This window comes from Miniopterus natalensis, chromosome 2, assembly GCF_054644295.1.
Source record: "Miniopterus natalensis isolate mMinNat1 chromosome 2, mMinNat1.hap1, whole genome shotgun sequence".
In the NCBI taxonomy this organism is placed as follows: domain Eukaryota; kingdom Metazoa; phylum Chordata; class Mammalia; order Chiroptera; family Miniopteridae; genus Miniopterus; species Miniopterus natalensis.
Window position 1 is genome coordinate 4,634,031 of NC_142082.1, and position 25,534 is coordinate 4,659,564.

Here is a 25,534-nt window from a genome sequence, read left to right on the forward strand (position 1 = left end):
AACATTTAAAAAACCATACTTTTCAAATACTTTTCTCTGCTGTGGACATTGGTCTCAATTAAAACCATGAATATATAGTATTAACAACACAGTAAGTGCAGATTTTGAATTTCTAAAATTTTAATATACTTATGAAAATATCTTGTAGTGTGAAGTTCAATCTTGGATTAATTATATAAACATTTCTATTTCAAAGTGTGGGCATAATCCTGGACTTTCAGAGATAATTAAAATCAGTTAAAGAAATAATGAACTATTTTACTCTCTCTCTCCTTTCTTTTTAAATCACTGAAAGTAAAAATAACCATAGTGAGATGAAAGTATATATTGTATGGTAAATATGCTTTTAGTTACTAACGAGAATGAGAGAATATTTGGTATATTATGATCTCTTTCCAAATATACTAGCAATCACAGAGAGTGCGTAAAGGAGTCTCCGGTCCTAACATATCCATCTGACAGGCAAACACCTGCATTAAATGCAAAGCGCTTCTGCCATTGACAGGCTCACCAATTCCTCCTAATGACCTTGGAGCTTAATGAACTTCACATGAAAGATTTTGCTATGCCTGTTTAAAGAAAACAGTTAAAAAGATTCAGATGATAGCTTTATAAAATCACATTTCATTTTGTAAAAAAAAAAATAAAAAAAATCCTCTGTTCTCATCTGTTGCGATGGTAAAATGCTCCAACTCAAAGCGGTTTACAGGCAACTTTCATGCCCTTTGTTGTTACGCGGCGTCGTCTGCGAGACTGACAAGTGGCACAGTGGTCTTTGAGGACGGAGATTTCTAAGGATGCTAAGAGCATGAGATTCACCCTTTTAAAATACCTTTTTAAATACAAGCTTCAAAACAAAGTCAACCATTGATCCACCCATTTAAAAAAGAAGGTCTTGGTGTCTGGCAATGGAAAGAGAACAAAGACGAAAATGCACATTCGCCTAGCTTACTGTCTCCCTCGGACAGAGTGCAGGCAGAGTGGCGGGCCGTGAGGAGGGCGCCCGCCCTGCTCCGCAAGGTAGGTCTGCGCAGAGCCGGCGGCTAAGGCAAGAGCATCTTCGCGGTGCCCCGTGCCGACGTCAGGGAGGAGTCTGTGTGATCTACTCATCTCTCCAGCTTTCCACGGCTTGCAGAGCACCGCAGACTTCTCGATGTGTTATTTCCCCAGATAACGTGAAGCTGTGATGTCCTCGGGTTAGGAAAAGCTTTAGGCGCAATCGTATAAACAAAATAGATTTTCAGGGACCTGCCGCCTGCCCCGCTGGGGCACCATGAGGCTCTGGGCAGTGTTTCCAGCTGTGATTCTCAGCACGAAATAAGACCACTTTCTGCTAATAAGAATAATCAGATTCGTACAGAAAGGAGGAAAAAGGCTGCATGTGTAGGCTTGGATTTTATTTCTCACCCTCTCCTAATACAGAGAAAATCCAGATAAAGAGAGCTGTGAATTTACATGAACCGGGTAGGATTCATTCTAAATGCAGAACCCTCCTGAACCACGTTTGCTCCATGGTCAGTCCACCTGGGTGCCGAGGGAGCTTGAATGCCATGGGCGCCTTGTGCTGCGAGGAGCCACCTGGGGCGGGAGGGGAAGGAGCCCTGTGCTTGTTTAATGGGCACAGGGTTTCCTTTTGGGAAAGTGAAAAAAGTCCTGGAGATGATGGTGGGGCTGGTTGCCCAATAATGGGAATGTACATGCTGCCACTGAGCACTTAAAATCACTTAAATGAGGAATTTTATGTTACATATATTTTACCACGATTTTTTAAATTAGCAATAAATGACTCAGTTCAGTTATTGGTGTTTCCCGTCTCACCCCACTTAAAGTGTGCCCCCCAGGAAAGTTTCCCGCGCCTCACCCTCGGCCTCTCTCACCCTACTTAGTTATTTCAGTTTGTTTTCTTCATAGAGTAGAAAGTAAAAGGTCCTTATCTGCTTCTTTTTCCTAAACTCCTTGTGTGTCCTTTTCTGTTGTAAGTTAAAATCGACTTCGGTTGCTAGTAGAACAGTCTCTGTTGGGCTCTGGGCTATAGGGATCCATCTGTGACATTCCAATTGTTTGTTTAATCTGATTTCTCTTCTCCCCTCTCATCACAGCTTTCAAAACTGTAGTCTTAAAAATAATCTTAGTAGAAGTTAAATATTAAAAGTAATATTTGAAAAGGTTACCCCCAAAAGCTTCAAGAAATGTCACCTACGGAAAGACACTGGTTGGCTCCCGGCACAGTTAACATTAATTAGCCTGCTGGGTCCCCCTAACAGTGAAGGGGAGCGTTTTGGGATTGGGTCTATTTATATATAAATATTGTATATACATGATCACATAGAAGAAAGAAATAGTGTTTACATGGCACATTGATAAGCATCATATTTCAAATGCATTTGTGGGGCATCCAAAAAAATTTCAAATCATTTTTCAAAGTATCTCAATCCCTCCTTTTATGTTAAACGCTCATGAATTTATCTACCTGTAAATTGCATTTGACTGAACAGGACTTTTTAGTTGTCTTCAGTGAAAAAAATACCACTCGCTCCCTGAGTTGTAAAATCAAGATCATAAATGTTTAACACTTCAGGCTTTCACTCCTGTTTAATGCCAAGTCATTCCCACTACAACATGCACAGGGAATCTGATTTAAAATGCAGATGTTGGAGACAGGTGGGGACGCGGAGCATCCAGCTTCTCTCTTTCCTGGGACAGACAGGATGTCCGTGGACCAGTCGCACAGCTTTGAAACTCCCACCTTTTGCATCCTTACGGCTTCCTCGGTGCCCATTCTTCTCCTGGCCTTTCTCAAAATTTCCGATCTTAAATGGCACTTTTCTCTTATCGTGCTCATGGAAACTCCTGAAACCAGAAGGCCCATATCAAGTTCCCCTTGGTAATATAATAACTGTCTCAGAATAGATCATTTAATATTATTTTCTAAATTTCATGTAAATTAGTATTTCTTAGCTATTCATATACTCTGTACTAACAGTGATATAAATTTCCCCCCAAACATTCCCTGTTTGTGCGGAACACACTATAATTAATTCAGAACACAGTTGAATATTTTATTGATAAAGAACAAATTCAAATCATAAACAAAGAAAACATCTCACAAAATTGACCAAGAATAATGATTTATTTAATGAGAATGTCAAAATGTTATGTTTATCTTCTCTCTTCCATGATTTTTCTATTTCATTTCTGTTAAGTAATTTTATTATTAATTTTTTAAATCCTCACGTGAGGATATGTTTATTGATTTTAGAGAGGAAAGGAGAGAGGAAATAAAAGTACATTGATGGGGGAGAGAAACACTGACTGGTTGCCTCTTGTATGCACCCCAACCAGGGATGGAACCTGCAACCTAGGTATGTGCCCTGACCAGGGATCAAACTTGCAGCCTCCTGGTGTACGGGACGGCGGTCCAGCCAACTGAGCCTCCCTGCAGGGCTTGTTAAATAATTTTAAAAATAGACTTTCCTCACTCTAGAGTATCAGTAAAATAAAGTATCTTATTTCGGAAGCTATCATAGAAATTTTTGAAAAATACCTGAGGTTTCCGTGATAGTGGTGAAGACAGAATCCACTTGGATTACATTACGTAGTTTGTCTTTTTTCACCCCATCATGTCCCAGTTGTCCAGGGGCCCGCCTTCAAGGCTCAGGCCTTCCTGAACCCTGAACCGTACTGAGTTTTCTTCCACCCATTCATTTCTAAGTATGTGCTTCTGGCACGTTCCGTGTGACAGGCACAGCACTAGCGCTGCAGATACGATGGGGATTCCTCTCATGGAACGGACAGTCCAGAGCTGGAAAAATACATCCATTAAATAATTTGAGATGCATGAAATTATAACTTGTGCTGCTTATTCGGCTGCAAAAGTGCAGGGAGCCCCGAGGACAAGCCTAGGGGGCCCGGAGTGAACCGAGGACGTGCTGGTCATCCTCAGCGTGTGGCCCTGAGTGCAGCCTGAGGGCGGTTGGGAGCGCTGACGGTGGTGGATGGTGGCGGGAATGGGTGTGTCCCACGCAGAGGGAACAGCACCTGCAGGGGCCCAGAGGAGGAAGGGCTCGCAATCAAACGGGGCCAATGGGAGGAGGGAAGACGAGGCTGGAGGTCTGGACGCCATGCCCCTACGGATGGCTCTACTGCGGAGCTCTACCCACGGGACTTAGCACGGTCACACTTGGCCCCGTTTCCATTTGTCTTCACGCAGATGAAGGGGCACAGCACTGGCCTCTCTGGCGAATTAACGTTCTCAGGGCCCACAACTGCTGTAACCTCAAGTTCACTAACCGCTAACGCACCTGCCCCTCCGCTCCCCACACGGCGGGTAATTGAAGAATTTGTCCAGAGGCTTCTTGATCTTTGCCCAACGCTGTCCTGAGCGTAGTGATTAAAGGTGCCAGGGTTCGGGAAGACAAGGCCCGCAGAGGGGGTTTGGTGGAGGGTTCACTGGGAAGAGAGCTTCCTCCTCAACTGCGACAGGGGAGGCGGGCGTGGGAAATTCGGTCCCGGAGGGTTGGACAGAGAACCTTTGCTTTATAATGTGCCAATATGGGCATCAAAGATGAGTACATTGTATTAGGGATTCTTTATGGTCACAAAAATTATACATGCTGAAAAAAAGAGATTAAAAGGAAGAGATGAAGTGGGCTAATCATGAGGCCCACATCTCGAAGTGATTTTCGGTAGTCACTCAGAAACATGTAAGTGGTTTAGTTTTAAACCTGAGTAGTCAAAATTGCAGTGCTTGTGTGTATTTTTTTACCACAGGGTTAAATATAACGTTTTCAAACGCGTGAACTTTAGGCTCCACCCCTGTAACCTAGGTGACCACCTAGTCAGGCTAGGCGTTGGTAACATGTGTGCAATGCACACACACGCATCCGCACACACACAACTAGATCACTGGCTGCAAATTGCAAGCAGGGATTCTGGCAAAGGGAGTGTGTGCGACTTGCCAGTGTGCATTCACATTTTTCAAGAAAAACTGGGCTAGATTTTTTTCGGCAAATGCACTTAGGACTAAAGTGTACAATACGGGTGGAGCAGGAGGCCCGCACTCCGAGAGGAGGGGTGTTTTCCCACTTTCTCCCAGCTCAGGATTCCGCCTGTTCCTCGCCTGACCTCTGGGGGGCTTACTCCAGGCGCCCGTGAGAACGCCAAGGGTGCAGAATCCCAGCTCTTGGAGGGATATTTCTGCACGCGCACCGGGAAACTTCCCAGGAAACACCTACGGCACGAAGGGACGGGCGTCTAGTGGCTACATTTCAGAGACACGGTTAGGTATTCTTGGACACAAAAGAAAGCCAAAAACATTCCGAAGCGCATGCAGCAGGGGAGCGCGGCGAGCACTCCAGCGCCACAGTGTTTCTGTACCTGGAGTCCCGGGAACGCGGCCAAGACCGTACCGACTTCGCGGGGCGCATGGTGGAAGGAGCCGGGTCTCCAAATCCGCGCCGAGGCTTGCTCTCCAGCCTCTGGGCCGGCGCTTCGTTCGCCGGCTGCGTTCGTTCTGTTCCAGATAGGATTCCTTCCTTTCGATTTCTTTCCCCTTCATGCCCGAATCATGAACCCTTAGGAAAAAAAACAACCCCAAAACAAAAACAAAACCACGAAAGCGAAAACCAAGCACAAACAGACACCCGAAACCAAAGCGGGTTTACCTAAAGGAAGGCCCGGGAGGGTCTGCGCCGGGGGCGCTGCTCCGAGGCAGGGTCGGGAAGAAGCGAGGGGAGGCGGGTGTCCCTGCATCAGCACCGGGCAGCCCCGGCCCAGCTTTCGGGACGCATGGGGGGGGCTCTAAGGTCGTCTCTCCCGCGGGCTTGGGACACGGGTAGACTGTCCCTGCAAGATCGTGGCCCGGGCGGCCCGCTGAGGTCGGAGAGCTCATTGGGGGGAACCGCAGCAGCACAGCCCGGGGCGCCCCGCGGCCGGCGGCGGAGGCGGAGCGCGGCCGAGCGTCCCCTGCGCCCGGGCCGCGGTCGGGAGCCGCCGCCTCCCACTCCCGGAGCGACGCGCCCGCCCAGCCCCGGGGAGATCCGCACCTTCCCGGGGAGTCGGGCGGGGAGGCCTAACCGCCGGGCACTTAAACCACCATTAAATACCGCACACTCGCGTCATCCGCGGCTAAACGGTGGCGGCGCGCACCCGAGCGACCCCGAGGGGCTAGGACAGGCCGCGGGGGGAGCAGAGAGCGGGCGGGGGACGCGGGGGGCGCTCGTGGGGGGGGCGGAGGGGGCGGGGGCTGAGGCTCCTGGCCGGCGGGGCGGAGGGGCCGCGGGGCCGGGCGCGCAGGAGCCAGAAGCCGGGGCGGGAGGTGGCCGCGCAGGGTCGCCCGCATCCCTGGCTGCAGCCGGCGGGCGGCGCGCCGCACAGCGCCGGGGCCGGGAGCGTCCCGCTCGTCGCCACCGCCTCCAGTCCCCGGCTCTCCGCCCGCAGCCCCGCGGCCCCCGCCCGCGCCGTCCCCGCGCCCCGCCCGCGCGCACCCACCGGGCCTCCGCCGCCTCCGCCGGGCAGCGCAGCCCCGCGCGCCGCAGCTGGAGCGACGCGGGCCGGCCGCGCAGACGTGCGGGAGGCGCGCAGGGGCGGGCGGAGGGCGGGAGGCGGCGCGGGAGGGGGCCGGAGCGAGGGGGAGGAAATAAATAAATAAAACACTAACCTCCGCGCCAATAAGAGCGAGGGGAGAGGGAGACGCGGCCAGAGAGCCGGCCCGGCCGCCGCCGCCGACAGGTGCTCCCGGCGCGTGGCTGCGCGGGTGGCTGCGGGGACCGGCCCTGCGAAGTTCAAACAAGACGCGCGGCTCGCGCAGGCTGCCGGGGCCGCGGCCGGGCTGCCCAACTTCCCCGGGCCAAGGCGCGGCGGCGTCGGCCCTCGGCCCCGTGCCCGCGCGCGGCGGCAGCGGCGGCTCCGCGCGCCCCGGAGGGACCCCGCGGCCAGGGCTGGGCAGTCGCCCCTTCGCCGCCGGCGACGCGCTCTCCTCGCTCCGCACCCGCCGGGCCAGCGCAGACAGGTACGTGGCACTGTCCCGCGCGCGTCCCCCGTCCCTCCCGAGCACACCCCGCGCGGACCCCCGGCTGCGTGGAGTCTCCCTCCGCGGGGGCAGCCGTCACCTGTCAAACTTTCCCTCCGCGGGCCCCTGCCCGCGGCCCCTGCCCCGCGGCGTGGGCGCCTTTGCGGAAGGCACCGGGTGGGAGGAGGGCCCCCGGCAGCCGCGTTTCCCGGCTGGAGGTGCATCGCGTCCCTGAGTAAGTCCCGGGTCCTGCCTCCCGGGCCGCCCTCTACGGGACGTGCCCTCTGATGCTCGCGCTGGTGCCCCCGCCCCCCCCCCCCCCCCGCACCGAAGGACACGCAAGTTTGCGGGGAAAGATACTCGCCAGGCGGGGAAGTTTGCAGCCCCTCGCCCCCCGGAGAGCAGTGACCCTTTCTCTGCAGCGGCAGCGCGGCGGGGACAGCGGGGACAGCGGGGACAGCGGCCTGGCGGCGGGGGCAGCTGCGCGCCGTCCCGTTGGGGACGGAGCGGGGGCCAGCGCGCGGCTGCGGGGCCTGGGGCGCGACCCCGCGCCGCCGGCGAGCGCGCGGAGAGGACGGCTCCCGGCCGCCGGGAACCCGCCGGAGCCGCTCTCCTTCCCTCTGCCGCATCCAGGCGCTGACTGCGGGCGAGCTGGGGAGCCTCCTGCAAACTTCACGCGTGCGGTTCCATTTCCCGATTAGGCGGACGCCCGGGGGACCCCTGGGGTCTATGTCACAACCCGTAGGGCTGGACCGGCGCGCACACCTGCAGGGAATAGCCTCGCTCCTCGCTCCTCGTCTGCACTGTATCACCTTCTGTGAGTCAGCCTGTCTTTCGTGCCTTAGTGTTACAGTGACAGCCGTGGGTTCTTAGTGAATTATTTTATTTTTACGCTGATGTAGGAAGTCCTAGTGAAACAAAAATTAAAAAGTCAGAGTAAGTTTCTCAAGCAACGTGCTTGAGCCTTTTGAAGCCACCTGCTGAATTAGTTCGCGTTACTTTTCCGAGGTTACCGCTCGTTGCAGGCGGTGTAGGCACGTCCAGCAGATGGAGCAGTGGAAAGCCGTACCAGACCCTGCCAGCGCTCATTTATCCCGACTCGTCACAATGTTGCCAGTGAGGTATATGGAGCTCATCTTAGGGGAGACACTGGATTTCTTTCCTATTAGAAAAAAAATGCATGCTAACTGAAATATGATTGCGGTATATTTGTAGAAACTTCAGTTATTTAAGCTTTTTTTTCCTTCCATGAAGAATTTTAAAAATAGTTCATTGTATAGAATAGAGTCTGACCTGAACTGGTCCTATGGTTAGCTTTGGAGGTGATTGACAGGCCATGGGAAACAATGTAGACTGCCGCGATAGAAGTTTATTTATTGTGTTATTTAAATGACTGCATAAACTTGCATGTAAAAGTAAGTAAACATGATCAATTTTAATGCTTTTTAGCAGTTTGAATGCAACTGTGTGTTTCACCAAGTTAAGATAAATGTACTTATTTCTTGGACTAGTTTACTCCACTGTAGCTGAAATTGAAGGGCAAACAAGCTGATGAAACTTTTTAGTCATTCTGGTGAATTGCTGGTCTTCCTTCCCCAGAACTGCATGGATTTTGAGACTGCTGCTACCTGAGCACATTCAGGTAGAAAGGCAAATGGCTTCAAAAGCTACATTTCTGTACCTTTCCATGAGTAATTGTGGTAACAATAACAAGGAGGAGAGAGAATCTGCCTCCTTACCTAAGTTTAAAAACTTCTCGGGCATGCACCTGACAAGTTAACTTTCAAGTTACTGGAGAAACGTAGGCTGCCCATTTCGCAGACAAAGCAGCCAAGGCTGAGAAACGTCAGGGCTCTGTTGCTCTATTTCAGGAGAGAGCTGGCTGTCTCATCCAGTCTGCTCGTCTCCAGCCTCTTGCTCCTTTCTTTGCATTTTGCTGTAGATGTCACTGTGGCAGAGAACCATGCTTAATTAGCCTGGAAGAACCCAGTTAGGTCTCATTGCAGTTTCGTTATTTAGCAGTTGAAAAGTTACAGCTGTGTACCAAACGTTTGAAAGAACTTAGAGGACAGATAGAATGTGTTTGAGTAATGTAGTCCCAGGGATCATCTGAACGACACGTGCTTTACATTGAGTGCAGATGCTTATGGAATATATGTGATGGTTTTCTGCATCATCAGATCACCCTGTCTTTGAAAGATGACTTAACTGTGCATTCTGAAACTGTTTCCTTTACATTCACGTGATATTGAGGAAGGCTCCGAACTTGCTATGTTGTAAGGCAATAAAATTGCCTTTCTGAAGGAACCTATTTTATCCTGCCTGTTGCCACACAGATTAAAGGATTATGGGTTTTTCTAAATTTATCACATTCTATACCCCTTCACACATGCAAAAACAAAAGGATTTCAGAATAAGATGCTGAAAGTTTGATGCCATACTTATATGTTTAACAGTATGACAACCAGGCTTTTACTAATATCTTATCGCTATTAAATATGTAGGTTCCTTAAGCATGATGACCCTGATCGATCATTTAAAAGTCAGTCAGTAAGGGAAGTGTTACTTTAGTAAACTATGTTAGAAGTGAGTATATTATGATCATTGCTGAAGTGATACATGCATTTTCAAAGGAAACCAAGTGTGTTTATAGGTTTTTCCATACACTTAAATCTCATTGAAATGTTGCTAAAATTGATATAATTTGACATAACAGCGATATATAGATAAAGTACATTTTGGAACATTAAAAAATTGCTTAATACTCTCTACATACAGTATTGAACTTCTTCCATTAGTTTATTTGACTGGTAGAATCATGAAACACTCTATCAAAGTTGGGTTCAGATTTAAGGGGGAAAACCATAGACTAGATACATAGATGATAGCATTGGGGCTCTTCATAATAAGTGACAGTGTTTGATATGGATGAATTTTGGAAAATGCATTAGATATTAACTTTTTAATTCTTATTTAAAAAATTACAGGCTCACAAATGGCTTCTTTAAAAGTATTTGTTAAAGGGTGTGTTTGTATTTGACCCAGGCCTCATGATAATAGTTGATGCATAGCAGTCACCGGGAGTCTGTATTTGTTATTGCGATATGCTTTCCGCATTGTTTGGATCTTGATTCCGTCTTGTCAGGGCTCTGTTATGGCAGAGCTATAATAGCTAGTTTTCTTCCAACAGCCTAAAAAGTAGCTGTCGGCTTTACAGTTAAATACATTGCAACTGCATTACGCTTTTAGAACACAGTGAGGTACTGAGAGATTGTGGAGAAGCAGTGAGTTTTGTTTCTTTCTCCACAAAATCACCTTCCCATGAGATCAAATACGTTCATTAGTCAGAAGAGATGAAACAAAAGATGGAACTTCTTCATCCTTTGGTTTCTACTTTGTCCCAGCCTGTGCAACTGCACATTATATAAAGTACAACAGACTATGACTTGCACTTATAGTTTGTAGAAAATGCATGTCATATTGAAGCTTGGGTTCTACTGGGGGCTTGGGGCACCATTAGTTCTAAATTAGAAGAGAGTATTAAGGATACTTATGTATAGGAAATAATTCTTATTTTTAGGAAAGAGAATTATTCTGGAAGAGCACAGCAGTTAAAAATGCATCTTGGAATATGCCTTAGCAGAAGTGATGAGAAGCTCAGATTTATTTCAAATGATATTTCCAAGGTTGAGTATGACTCTAACCTTTTGTGTTAATGATGTATTGGGTACAGCCATCTTTATATTTAACAGCTCTTTTCATTTCAATCAACATTTCTTTTTATAAAACTTCTATGGAGAATATATATAGCTTAATTATATATGTGTGTGTATATATACATATATACACATATGTTCACATTTCTAACATGAGTACAGTTTTGCTCTCATGAAGAGATTTTAGTCCATTGATTGTGCAGACTTCTTGAAGTTCCAGGGACGTTAGGTGATTTCTTCTGAATGATAGTGTAGGTCACGCTTAGTTTTGTGTATGGCTTGAAAGAGATTTGGTCATAGAAACACGACTGGGTCAACCACCCTGCTCTTTACCCAACTACTATAAAACTTGTGATGAATCCCTAGGTAAGGCCTGTTCTGTGGATTATTTATAATGTTAATTAAAGGTTAAAACTGTTGGATAACACACACAGAGATATTTCTTTGTAATGGTGGAAATCAAACGTCCATGTTTATAGGACCTGTTTTTAGAAGTTATTACTGGAAAGATGGATGAATCAAAAATTGGCCTCAGATTAGTGAAAAATTAAAGATCGAGCAGAATCATTCATGAATTATTACAAAGCCGATCTGTCCAGTCATTTCCTCAAGAGGCAGGAGACTTGGAGGGATGGAGAGAGCATCGTCGTGGTAGAAAAGCGTGGTCCCGGGAGAGCCCACCACCTGATACGTTAGAAGGCCGGTGTCTAACTGGCGTTTACGTTATGACGGGAACACGGTCTGTGATCTTGGTGGTGTTGCAGCTGGCCCTGCCCCACATAGTCGCTTCCTGTTCTCTAATACGAATACTGCGAAGGTTTTGAAATGTTTGACCAATTCTCAGAACTTCATGCCTAAACTAAAGGCAACAATAATACTGTTGGCAAATTGAAAGATGAAATAACCTTGTTTTAAAAAAATCAAATTGACATTATCTCAAAAATCTGCATTAGGACTAATTTGCTAGTAACTTTGTTAAAAATATAATTCACATTAGTGTTCTACTAAGCTCTTCACATTCAGTCAAGCACAGTGTGCTTGGGAGGCTGCTGGTCTTTTGCTGGACTTTGTACTAAATGCTGATCATCGCTATAAAGAGGGATCTTTGATGCTAATATAAGATTTAGAAATTATCTTGTAAAAGAGACAATAAAAAAATGCTGTGAGTCTATAGAATTCACAGAACGAGGGCCTCGGGCAAGTAGGAACGGAAAACACCCATTTACCAGCCTGTTCCACGCGGGGAGCCGGGCGAAGGAGGACCCTGCCCCCCGGGCTGCTTGCCCCCCAGTCTACACAGGCTTGTGAAATGAACTTGACTGTAACAGTTCTCAAACCTGGACATCGTTAGTGAGAACTGATTAGTGTTATGGATACCAATTCATTATTGCTTTGCATCACTACTTAATATTTTTTCCTTATAGGTCAATGAGTTATTCACTGTCAGTTAAAGCAGAAAGATTTGTCTGCATTACCCTTTTAAAAATAAATAGGTTTTCGACACTCAGGGGCTACTCTTGAATAGGTATCTACTAACACTAAGAAGAATTGTGTTGGACACACATTGCAACGTACAGATGATGGATTATAGAATTGTACAACTGAGACCGATATAAGTGTGTTAACCAATAGCACCCCGATAAATTCAGTAAAAAAATTAAAAATAGAATTGTTGATGCACTTTTCAGGTATTCTGTTATTTGGAAGGCGAAGATTTCTAGGTTTAAGCTGTGAGTCTGTAAGTTCAAGCTGTGAGTCTGTAGGTTTAAGCTGCTATTATATATAAAGCAGCAGCATAAATAAACAAACCTATGTTTCAGCACATTTGACAACTAGAAATGATAAATGAACTTTATTGTGTGTGTGCGTGTGTATTTGAAGTTTCTGTGCTAAACAGTATAAGCTCTGGGTAGAACAGACTATTCTGAGAGGATCATTATATCCTGTTGATCACTGATTAAAAAGTTGAGTTATATTAATGAAAAAAAAAAGAAAAAAAAAGTGTGTCAATTTACCTTCTATTCCTAAGCTTTTTTTTTTTTTTTTTTTTTTGAGTATGGTATGCCTAAATTTAGACAGCATCCATAAGCTGGATAAAAACTATAAGATAAATATTACATGCTCTGTAAATATTAGACTCTATCTTTGATTTGTTCTTATCAAATTCAAATTTTTAAAAAAGTACACTGATATAGATACACAAATACATGTACATATGTATTTGTACATACACACATATACATGTATAGTTTTTAAAATTAAAATAGGCACAAGATAACCCAAGGGGTTAACAACTGGACACGATTAGTTCTGTCAGGGGATGTATTCTAATTTATTTTCCTCATTGTCTCATGAAGTTATTTTATTTTATGTATTATGTAAAAATTCCTTATGTAAAGTAGGTTTGTGTTATGATCAAGCTAAATGCAATTAAACACCTTGTATTCATATGATACACATAGATACTGAGTTCCAAAACTAAAGCGTTTATTTTTTGTGTGTTGTTTATACTGTAGGTATTTCCTAAGATACTGATCTGAGAATTGTTTATCATTGTGAGTTCCTTACGCTTTTCGTGATACTTTTACATACAGCTTACTATTTGTTTATTATTTTCAAAGTACAATTGATGATATTTTAATTGTTGCCAACTTCATTTTACTTTTATTCAAAAAAACGTTAAAATCATGCGGAGTGTTAACAGCCTTAAAACATTTTTCTAAAGTTATTTGTGTAAATAAAATTTACTACATCTCTTTAAAATTTTATTGGTAACTATGAGATCAAAACTAATTAAAATCTGTTAATTTTAATATAATAAAGGGCCAGTGATATTTCGTTTTTGTTTATCACCCACATCTTTTAGAAATCCAGTAATAACATTTTTTTAAACTTCACCTGAGGATTTTTAAAATTATTATTATTGATTTTTAGAGAGAGAGGAGAGGAGAGAGACGGGTCGGTTGCCTTGCGTTTGTTGCGCAGTTGGTGCGCCCCGACTGGGACTCGAACCCACAGCCTCTCGGTGCCGCGGGCAGTGCTCCCACCAGCCGAGCTCCCAGCAGGGCTGGAAATAGCATTTTAATTAACTGCTATTGCTTATCAATAAGTTTGAGGGGCACAGTATACATTTAAAGATTTTCCACTGGAAACGGGACAACTAATTTGAACAAAAATGAAAACACACTTGCATGGTTCGCATACAGATTTAAAAATAAATTTCAGTGTAAGGAAATGTTCGTGTGGCAACCAATTCAAATTACAAAATAAATAGAAATCTCAATACTTGGTTTTACAAACTTTTAGGAAAAATAACCTTGAAGTAGCTAAGTTCAGAGAACAGCGTTAAGAGTCTCGAGTTTCCCATTCCTGGTACTGATTTTGGTAAATTTAGGTCCAATTGGCCTGCTAATAATATTTGCATGGAATATTATCATTATTAATATGTTCGTAACTTTAATTTTTTTAAAAAGTGCATTTCAACCAATATTGTTTTCTACAGTATTAGTCATTTCCAAGTTTGTTTTGAAATCTGAAGTGCAGTACTTAATGAAAACACGCAGACAAACAAAACCAGAATCCCGAGGGCCGAGCCTGGCCATGCCCACGGGGGTGCCCTCCCGGGGGGGCGGCTTCTGAAGAGCTGGGGCAGCGCCTTGCTGGGCTGACGGCGTCACAGCAGGTCACACGATGAACCCGCCCCTTCTCACTCATGCTCGCCGGCCACCTGCAGGCCACCTGCCCACCCCGGGCTTTCTCTTCCGGCAAAGACGGGACCTTGGGCAGCCAAGCCAGTGACGGTTGTATTTCTCTTATCAATTAATACACGGTTATCCTGGTTATTTCCCCTTGTGAGGGTTGTCAGGACCCATCTTCACATCTAATCGGCTCTGCGAGGCGGACACACGCCAACCCCTAAGACCAGGTTGGCCAAAGTCATGCCACCCCAGGCGTGCCTGTCGGGGAGGACTGTTCTTTCAAAGGCCAGAAGGACACTTGGATGCGGGCGCCCTGGCCCGCCGGAGCGCGGCGTCGGGCAGCCGAGGGAGCCCCAGCTCGTGGAGCGGAAGGGCCTCGGCAGAGGCATTCACCGGGCGGCCTTTGCCGGGCTCCAATCGGCTGCGCTCGCGAGAAACCAGCATTCCAGGTTTTCAATGTAGCCTGAGTCATGCTTGGTTGTTAACTAAAATTTTGAAGCTTAATTTATAAGAGAGATCGCTTCTTAAATTCGTTGCTTCCTCTATGCATGTTTTTACAACTTGCTTTTTTACTCACTTTTATATTTGCAAGACTTTTCTTTATGTTTTTTGAACTAGTTCATTATAACCTCTCCTTAGGACTCCTTTTACGATTATGATTAAACCACAGTTTCAGTGTTCCCTTTTCTGACATCTGACAGACTTTTAAACATATAAACACACTAAAATGCAAAATACAAGTTGCATGATAATATAAACATAAGGGATATTATGACATGCGTACGTAGCACACATTTTATTTTGTTTATTGTGATATGTTTATCATAGCATCCTAATATGTACTTTTTAAAATTAAAAAAAAAATCTATGTCATTAAATATCTTTCTACCACAGCATTGTTTAAGTGGCTGCATATGATTTTATTTTATAGATTTCACAGGTTAATTAACAGTCTCTTATAGTTGGATATTTAGATTTTTAATTCATTTTCATAATAGACTAAAAACTAAATGAGCAGTTTAATTGCTGTTTGTAAACTTTGTTGACACCTAAAATCATTTATTTAAGATAAATTCTCAAAAGCGAAATCATCACATCAGAGGCTGTGCCTGGATGTTATTGATTTTTAAAATAATATAATGCAATAGCTTTTATAAAGCATGCTCTTAAATATTTGGAACCTCCAGATTGTATTGTTGTGGTGGCCTCTTAAGTAAATCATTGTTTGAAAAAAAGTAATTTTAATATTTTATTATTATAGACAACACGAAATGCTGCCGGAATCTGAGGTTTGTTTTTCACTCCAGTCTGTGTGATCTCGGGCGGGTTATGTAATTTCTCACGGCTCCAATTTCCTCACCTGTGAGCCAAGCGTTGGCGACAGCGCTTGAGAGATCATTGTCAACTCCGACTTGTGTTATTCGAATGCTACTTCTGTGTTTTGAAAGACAGTAGTGTGCAGGAATAAAAAGAAGTGTGTCTGTTCCGTGATTTAGCAGCATTAAGTCATGCCAGTTGCAAGGTTGCAAGATTTTTTGTCAGTTATCTTGCAGTAATGTTTAGTAATAGAGCCAATTATTTGGACTGAGGCTCAGTCTAGCCTGCAAGTTAACAGTCTTTCCCTCTCCTTGGGTAAACAGCTTCACAGCTGACTGCATAATAGTTTGGAATATAGTCACATAGATAGTGGCACATATACCTGCAATTAATTACCTATGTTATTTCATCTTATTTTGCTGTGAAAATATGTGTGTGTGTATGTGTGTCCGTGTTTATTAATTCTTGCACAAACTTGCTCAGATTCTAGTAATGTGTATTATAAGCCAATATTAACGTACACTCTTAATTTATGTAAATAAGTTTAAAGGTATTTATATATTTGTCACTTAATTTTTAAAATATTGGTTCCCAATAACTTTAAGTTTCCAGAAAAAAAAAAATGCTTTTATTATGTTTGGAAAGTTCTCTAAATAACATTTAGAAGTACTTAATACAAGGCTTAGAATTAACTTTAGAATTGAAGTTAGAGGAACTTAGAATTACATTTGCCCTTGTTTGTTGACCTAGATTGAGTTACTTTGCCAACCTACCCGAGCCTGGTCACCTAGGGCCATAGTCTCAAAACGAATGTTTCCTCTTCCAGTGCCTCTTTTCCTCACGATCTGTTGAAAACACTCTGTCTCCCCAGAGGTTTTATGCTTTTAAAAGATACATACAAATATTTAGTTAATGTAATTTCCAAATATATTTGAGGCTGCATGTGAGAAATATTTGTTGATTGTAGAAGATATGATGTAGTGCCCCTTGTTCAACACTGGTCCTCTAAACCGGTGTGTGTATGTGAGTGTGTGAGTGTGTGTGTGAGAGCATGTGTGTGTGTGGGTGTGTGAGTGTGTGTGAGTGTGGGTGAGCGTGTGTGAGTGTGGGTGAGTGTGTGAGTGTGGGTGAACGTGTGAGTGTGGGTGAGCATATGAGTGTGGGTGAGCATATGAGTGTGTGTGAGAGCGCGTGTGTGTGTGAGTATGTGTGTGTGAGTGGGTGTGTGAGCGTGTATGTGAGTGGGTGTGTGTGTGTGTGAGTGTGTGAGAGCGTGTGTGTGAGAGCGTGTGTGTGTGAGTGTGTGAGTGTGTGTGAGTGTATGTGTGTGTGAGTGTGTGTGTGAGTGTGTGTGTGAGTGTGTGTGAGTGTGTGAGTGTGTGTGTGAGAGTGTGTGTGTGTGAGAGCGTGTGTGAGTGGGTATGTGAGTGTGTGAGTGTGTGTGTGAGTGTGTGTGTGAGTGTGTGTGTGTGAGTGTGTGTGAGTGTGTGAGTGTGTGTGTGAGAGTGTGTGTGTGTGAGAGCGTGTGTGAGTGGGTATGTGAGTGTGTGAGTGTGTGTGTATGTGTGTGTGAGTGTGTGTGTGTGAGTGTATGTGTGTGAGTGTGTGTGTGAGTGTGTGTGAGTGTGTGTGTGTGAGTGTGTGTGAGTGTGTGTGAGTGTGTGTGTGAGTGTGTGAGTGTGTGTGTGTGAGTGTGTGTGAGTGTGTGTGAGTGTGTGTGTGAGTGTGTGAGTGGGTGTGTGAGTGTGTGTGAGTGTGTGAGTGTGTATGTGAGTGTGTGAGTGTGTGTGTGAGTGTGTGTGTGTGTGAGTGTGTGTGTGAGTGTGTGTGTAGGAGCAAATGCAAGTGCACATAACCTCAGAAATGGACAGTCACCCAGACGGCCCAGTTCCCGCTGTCACCACTCCCAGCCCCCCGCCCTACCTGAAGCACTCGGGCCTTCAGGAATCGGTCTCGGCCTGTTTGGAAGGCGGGTGACCCTGGGCGCCCCGAGGACGGTCCTCGCGGGCAGAGCTGCCAGGGCGCGCCCTACCCTGGTCCCTCTGGGTGTGAGCTATGCCACAGGGAAGGATGCGGTCCGTTGCAGGTGGCTGCGGTTCAGCAGCGCTGGAGAGCGCGGCCTTCGCGCTGGTCCTGCGGGGACCTTGGGTGCGTGTAGACGGGCCCGAGCGCACCTCCAGCAGCGGGCACTCGCGAGTCCCGGCCCCGGAATAACCGATTGTCTCTTTCCTCGCAGAGCCAGCAGCCAGTGCCAGGCCCCCAACGCGTGGCGACGTCGCAGGTAAGAGTCGACGGGATTCTGGAGAATCCTAGGCTCGTGCGTCCCTGTCGGGTAGCCGTCTGTCCGTCTTGCTGCTGCTCGTCTGTGGTGGTAGCTGCAGACTCACGCTAGTGTTTTTTAGTTTCTCGTGTTTGTATTTCCTTCTTTACCTGAATACATGGTCTTTCTTAAGTCGAGAACCCTAGAGGCTGTGGGGTCCCATAAATTCCACCAGGCTCCAGGGGCCGTCAGGGCCTTCCCTGTGTTTCCTGCCCCTTGAGGACCATCTCATCTAAATAAAATAAACAGCCGTGACGACAGGCTCCTTTGTAGATTCAGTGGTCCAGGCTGAAGGGCTGCTGAACAGTTTCCTCTAAGCGGCCTCGCGCACTCAACCTGTGTTTTTCCCAGCGAAGCCTAAAGAAACCTGGGACTTCAAAATTATAATCTTGCATATATATTCCCTTTAACGCCTCTGCTTCCTTCCTGGAACTGAACGTTTTTCATTCCTTCTGTCCCTAAAATAAAATCATGGGATTCTGTTACAGTTATTTATACTTAAATGCTTGGAGCTTCAGGCAATCTGTTCTTTTCCCTGTTCAAGCCTTTAGACTTTTTACTCAGGACGGGTTTTGTTTCTGGGCCATCAGCTCCCTTGCATCTAAAGCCCAACACCGGGCTTGGGCCAAACCTTTTCTCCTTGTGGGAACACGGGTCACACTGTCCCTGTTCTCTGATCTCCACCCGGCCTCCTGCCCTTGCTCTTCGAGGCTGAGGTCACTGTGCCCCCTTCCCTGGTGTGAGGTTTCACTCCCCCCTGGAATGTCCCCCGCAGCATCCTGCCCACAGTCTGACCATCGCGCTGTCATTTTCGGGGAGCATCCAGGTGGATGTGGTCCTGAGACTAAGTAAAAAATACGTCCCAGCGCTGGACCTCAGGAGGAAACCGTCTGCAGAATTAGGGATTTGGGCACATTAGAAGGTAGCGTTTCTATATGGTTTGAAGGCTGTGGCGGCTGGCCTGGCCAGGTGGCTGAGTTGGTTGGAGCATTGTCCAGGGCACCAAAAGGCAGCGGGTTCGATTCCTGGTCCTGGTGTGTACCGGAGGTGACTGATGGATGTTTCTATCTCACATCAGCGTTTCTCTCTCTCCGCCTTCTGGTTTCTCTAAAAATCATTTGAAAAAACCCACAAAAACATGTCCTTCGGTAAGGATTAAAGCGAAATAAAGAAAGCAGTGACTATTAGACGTCATGGTATGAAAAGCGATGAGATCCGTTCTGTAGATGCCAGAGAGAGAGAGACGGTAAAGTCATCACCGAGACCAGTACAAACGTCCCCACATCTGCTCGGCGCCCTTGTCTCCCCCGCGCAGCACAGCCACTCATGTGCGGTTCATCAGCGTATGTCGGATGAAACCGACCGTTCCTTCCCTCGTCAGAAACATGAGGCTGCTTTTATTTCTCTAAAGCCTTGTTTGATAAGCAGCCCACTTTCATGGGTCTTCTCATTATGTTTCCTCGGGCTTCTAGAGCCCCGAAGCCCATTCGAGGCTTTAAAAAAGGAAGCCCTTTGCTCTGGATCCAGTGAGCCGGCCAAGTTCAAAGAGGCAGAGTCGTCCTGCAGCCTAACCTCCAGGTGTCTTTGACTTTTCCTTCGGGTGTGGCCCCCAGATTTTGCTTTCTTGTTTTAGTTCATTGGGAAATCAATCACAAGCAATGCTTGATTACGTCTGTGGGAGGAGTGGGAGGAACAGTAACGGCTTTGAAGGAGATCAAAGCGCAGAGAAGAAACACTGGCAGGGAGGGTGGCTGATTGCTTTCCTACGGCTGCCTTCGTCGGCTGCCATGGACGGGCGGCCTGAGGAGCAGACGTTCCCTCCCGCACGGTCTGGAGGCCAGGTGTCTGGAATCAAGTGGTTGGCAGCACTGGGTCATTGTGGAGGCTCCGAGGGGGACTCAGCTCCATGCCCCTCTCCAGCTTCTCATGGGGCCAGGAACCCTTGGAGTTCCTTGGGTTGCAGATGCAGCATTCTGTCCCTCCGTGACCGAAGGCCTTCACCTCTGGGTTCCCTCCTGCGTCTGTGTCAGGTATGCCTCCCTTTGCTCCTGTGAGGACATCGGTCATTGGATTTGCTGCTGACCCTGAATCCAAGAGGATCTCATTGTGAGATCCTTAACTGCACCTGCAAAAATCTTTTCAAAATAAGGTCGCACTCGTAGGTACAGGGATTAGGAACCGGATGTGTCTTTGCAGGGGGCTGACACCATCCAATCCACAACAATGAAAAGGGGCAACCTTGGTAGAACTTAAAGGGTTAAGTTTGGACAGGCCACTTGGATTGGCTCCGCACAAAAAATGGCCTCAATAGATGGAATAGAATAGAAATATACTGGTAGGCAGAGTTGCTAAATCTTTGCCAGACATAGGCTGCAATGCAGAAATCTGAAACTCAAGACTAGTTTAATTCAGGGTCCTCCACATTAGTGAAAAACCTGAACACGATTAGAGCATCTAGCATGAAACATGGAATCCGACAAGGGTAAAGGTCCCTGGGGCAAGTTGTACACATGGCATAGCTGGTGAGATGGTTGAGACTGCCACCTGCTTGGGGCAGGGGCCTCCCTCAGCCGTTGCTGATAAGGGTTTCTTTCCATCAATCCATTCCATGTAGTTAGTGGGAAAAATCAAATAGAACTGAAGGGACGTATTCCAGTTACTAGTATTCGGAGCTTAAATGTGCTATCTATTTTTTGAACTTCAGTTCTCACAGCTGAAAAGGAAAATAAGAAGAATTGATTTTTGATTTTTCTTGGGAAGAAAAAAATACCTGCCCTCCAGTTCTGTTCAGTAGAAGTTCCTGTGTTGATGGAAATGCTCTCTGCCTGTGCTGCTCAGAAAGGTGGCTTCCACTCACAAGATGAGCACTGGGGATGTATTCAGTTTTAATTAGTTTAAATTTAAATAAGTACTTGCCCTGGCCTGGTGGCTCAGTTGGTTGGAGCATCGTCTCTTACGCCAAAAAGGTGGCGGGTTCGATTCTGGATCAGGGCACACACCTAGACTGCAGGCTGGATCCGGATTGGGGCACATGAGGGAAGCAACTGATGGATGTTTCTCTTTCTCTCCCTTCCTCTCTCTAAAATTAATAAAAACATATCCTCACGTGAGGATTAAAAAAAAAAGTTTATAATCTCTCACATAGGAGAGCAACTCTGAGACAATTTCTGGCATATGAGAAAGGTTCTTCCTCTGTCTCTGTTCTCTTTCTTTCCCTGCTCTTGATGGATGGACAGATGATGGATGGATAGATGATAGATGATAGATGATAGAAGATGATAGATAGATAGATAGATAGATAGATAGATAGATAGATAGATAGATAGATGACAGATAGATGATAGATAGATAGATAGATAGATAGATAGATAGATAGATAGATAGATAGATAGATAGATGATAGATAGATGATAGATAGATAGATGATAGATAACAGCCACTATTTAAATTTAGGGACCCAGAAACTGGTACATATATTTTGACCTTAGTGACTTTCAAATATCCTTTAACTAGCATAATAGCTTTTAGTCTTTGCAGAACAAAGTTTAAAACAGTCATGCAAACTTTGAAACCTTAGCACTATAAAAAAAGAAAAGTAAATATAAGTTATGGCTTAGACGCCTCTTTCATGGTGTAAATAATAAAGTATGAGAACTCAATTTGATAGAGCACTTGTCTGTCCCTCAGCAATACCGACCTAAAGGGCACCGTTATAATAAAATGTGCAGGTTAATTCAGGACTCATCCTGCATTTTCCAATAGGTGATTTATGGTTTAAAGTATTCATCTCTCTCTCGGCCAATTTTAATCATTTTTACTTTAATTACTTCTATTGATGTAGATTGTATGTGGCTGCAAAATACAAAATGTTATTTTATTACTTGGAAAGTAATTGGAGATGGAGAAGACTTTTTGATGATGCTCTGAAATCCTCCACATAAACCACAGCAAACATGTCCAGCTCCCTATAATATCATCCATTATAACTTAATTTATGACAAATAATTAAAATAAGTAACACACGACTGCCAAATGCACAAAGAAAAAAGAGAAACACAGAGTAGCTGAGTTTCGCATACTTTATTTAGTTTATGAAAGATTAATACATAAGAATTAAATTGTGGCAAGAATGGTTTTACTGATGTAAATAATAAGATCACCCAATAGATGATTAGTAAACTTTATATTAATTATTCAGTTAATAATGTGAACGCTGTCAATGAAGCAATATTTACAAGGAATGACTAACTAATCCAATAAGACAAGTTAATAAATTTTAAAAAATGGCAAAATTTGAAAATAATTTCAGAAACTTACTTTTATATATCAAGAGATAAGATGGGGAACATTTGGCTGATAAAAAAATATAAGAAAATAATATGAAAAGGCATGAAATCAGGAATAAGAGGGAAACCTGCATCGAATTGGTATTTCAGGGGCTATGAAGTAGAAGAATTGTCTCAGTAAGTGGTGTAAAATATAAATTTACCATTATGAAGACTGCTATTGAGCTTTCTCCCCCAAAGACTGCTACAGCTGGGGAAGTTATTGTTGAATTCCTTTAGTCCTCAGGCAGCCTCTGCTGTTTTAACTACTGGAGAGTACAGATGAAGGGAAAACTTTTCTTAACTTTAATAAGTCAATCTGGCCAATGGCAGTAAAGCTGGAAAAATCATGTGACCATTGGAAAAGGCATTTAGTAAATTTCAATGTCTATTTCTAATAAAAATTGTCATATATTATGAATTATTGTTATAGAATAGTTAAGCAAAGGAATCAGAAAATAAACTCTAGAAGTATAAAAACTGGAGACAATGAAGCTACGTCATCACTATTACAGATGACAATAATTATTGAAAACCTAAAGCAACTAAAGTATAACTAGAAACAGTGAACGTTCAATAAATTGGCCATTTACAAAATAAAAATAAATACTGTTTGTAATGCCAAAATTTTTTTGGGGGGGGGGATGGAACAAGGAAATATAGGAATTAAAAACTGCAGCTACTCACAAAACCCGTGGGTAAAATCTCAACAAGATGTGTTCAACATTCAGGCAGAGAAAAAGTTAACGCTGCGAAAACCAGGGGGACCCGACGGAGGGACGTGCCTGAGTTGCAGACTCTCCCTTCAAAATGCTGCGGGGAAGGCCGGGGCCAGGGCTTACTGTTGACTGACCATGAGTGACTGTAGCTTCTGCGCCTTAACTTTCCCGTCTGCCAAATGGCCCTGATGCAAACATTCCATTACAGAGTGGGGGCAATGGGCAAAGGACGTCGTGATTTTCAGTGCTTGGAAAATCACCTTGCACATACTGAACATGTACTTGCCACTGGCCTTTCCTCCACTGTCTCTACTAAGATCTCTGCTGCTCTGCACTTAAGCCCTGATCACATGCCTTGTGCTTCTTTTAAGAGGAAGATAAATATCAAGACTGTAATTGCAAAGACTTTTCTTCCCCCGAGAGTGTTTGCTATGAACTTTTATTGATCTGCAATGATTGTTCAGAAAGATACACCATTGTCCATAAAAAATTAAGTTATGATACTTGGTTTTAGACACACATATATATTCTTTTTAAGGCTTTTTTGCCTCTAATTTAATATACTTTCTTTCGAGACCCTTCAAAACTCTGCCTTGGGGAAATAATTTCTGTTGATTGTGACCTCAGTTAGCCAATGGATCTAACTCATTTTCATTAAATGTTATTTTGGGCTCATGACCATCATTCTCAATTAATTTTAATTCCCCCCTCCTTGATTATGCTTTTCAAGAGATATAATTTATCAAGAAGATGCCTAATTACGAGAAGGATTTGTTAGATGTGGGAACTCCAGGCAATGGGACTCTAATAGTCTCAGAGAGTTGGAGACAGCCCCACTTACCCTTATGAGCAAGAAAAGTAAGTAATGTGAAAGATTCGAAGAAACTTATCTTGTGAAAAAAATAGCTTTCACTCGTGTCAACATTCATTATTAAAACTTCACTATGCCTGGCCGGCGTGGCTCAGCGGTTGAGCATTGACCTAGGACCCAGGAGATCCAGGTTCGATTCCGGGCCAGGGCACAGGCCCAGGTTGAGGACTCGATCCCCAGCGGGGGGCGTGCAGGAGGCAGCCAATCAATGACTCTCATCATTGGTGTTTCTCTCTCTCCCTCTCCCCTTCTCTCTCTGAAATCAATAAAGACCCATTTAAAAAGCAAAAACAAACACTTCACCACTAGAAAGAGATTCACTCTGAAGCAGTGTTCCCGGTTAGAAGAAAATATCCTTGAGAGAGACAGTGCTCAGTCAGTTAAAAATTCAGTTGTTCATACAGAAAACGATACAATAATTAATGAGTAAAAATACGAGAATAAACTCTGTGCTTTGCTTACTCACAGTTGCAGACCTACTTTTGCCCACCCGTTTGCTCTCAGTGACCTTTTCCCCTCGCTGTTACTTAAAGAACCAAAACATAACCCGTCTCTGTGACTCTGGAGGGCTCTTATCCAAAGTGTTTTCTAGCGCATTGAAAGCTTCTCATACTCAATAATCACTTCATCTGTCTTATCTAGTAGCTCAGCGATCACATTAAGGTGCTTTATTGTGGGCCTTTCTCTCTGATCCGCTTCTCTGGGGCTGAAATCCAGCCAGGCCATGAATCAGGTCCTCATTACTCACTGAGAAACGGCCAGGCCCAAGGTGCGTGAGGCAGGTGACCTCAGAGTCGGCGGGGATGCTGCTTCCCTTAGGGAATCCGGATTGAGGTCAACATTGAGGTCTGCTATTGGATTTCTTTGATTTTTTTTTTAATAAAGTTATTATATTAGCCCCAATTCGACAATTCTCCTTTTTATAAAAATGCGTTGCTGAGAAAAAGAAAACGTGTGATTGATACCTTAGTATTGATTCTGTTTCACCCCTTAAATGTTTAGATGGAAGGACTGTAGCTTTTTCAGTAACTGGAGAGCATCTGTTTAGCTTTTACTTATCTGGGGGGCAGCTGGGAGTGGAAAATATGGCGTATGTCAGTGTTCTTTATTACTCGTTTCTAAGTGATTGCTTTTAAATGGAGAGCTCTTTGGATATTTTATTTTCTTTCTACTCTCACCCTTTCTTCTTTTGCACTTAATTTCAGGCAGACTATACAGGGTAACCTTACTATGGTTTATTTCTATTAAGGATTATTGATCTGGGAGATAATACTACGATGGTTTATTTCTAGTAAAGATTATTTATTAGCAGTAATGAGTGTTTTATGACATTAAAATGCCTTCTTTGAGCTGCTGACATTAAGGAGAGCTGGAAGACCATGTAATAAGGTATTCTATTAAGAACTTTGGCCTATGCTAAAGGGTTAATAAAAGAATAAATTGCGCGATGTTGAGATTAAACTAAAAGATCCAGGAAATATGGAAGACTTTAGTTTCCTCTGTTTCCTTTATTCCTGAATAATTCACAACGCAACTTTATTATTGTGGTACAGTTTGTC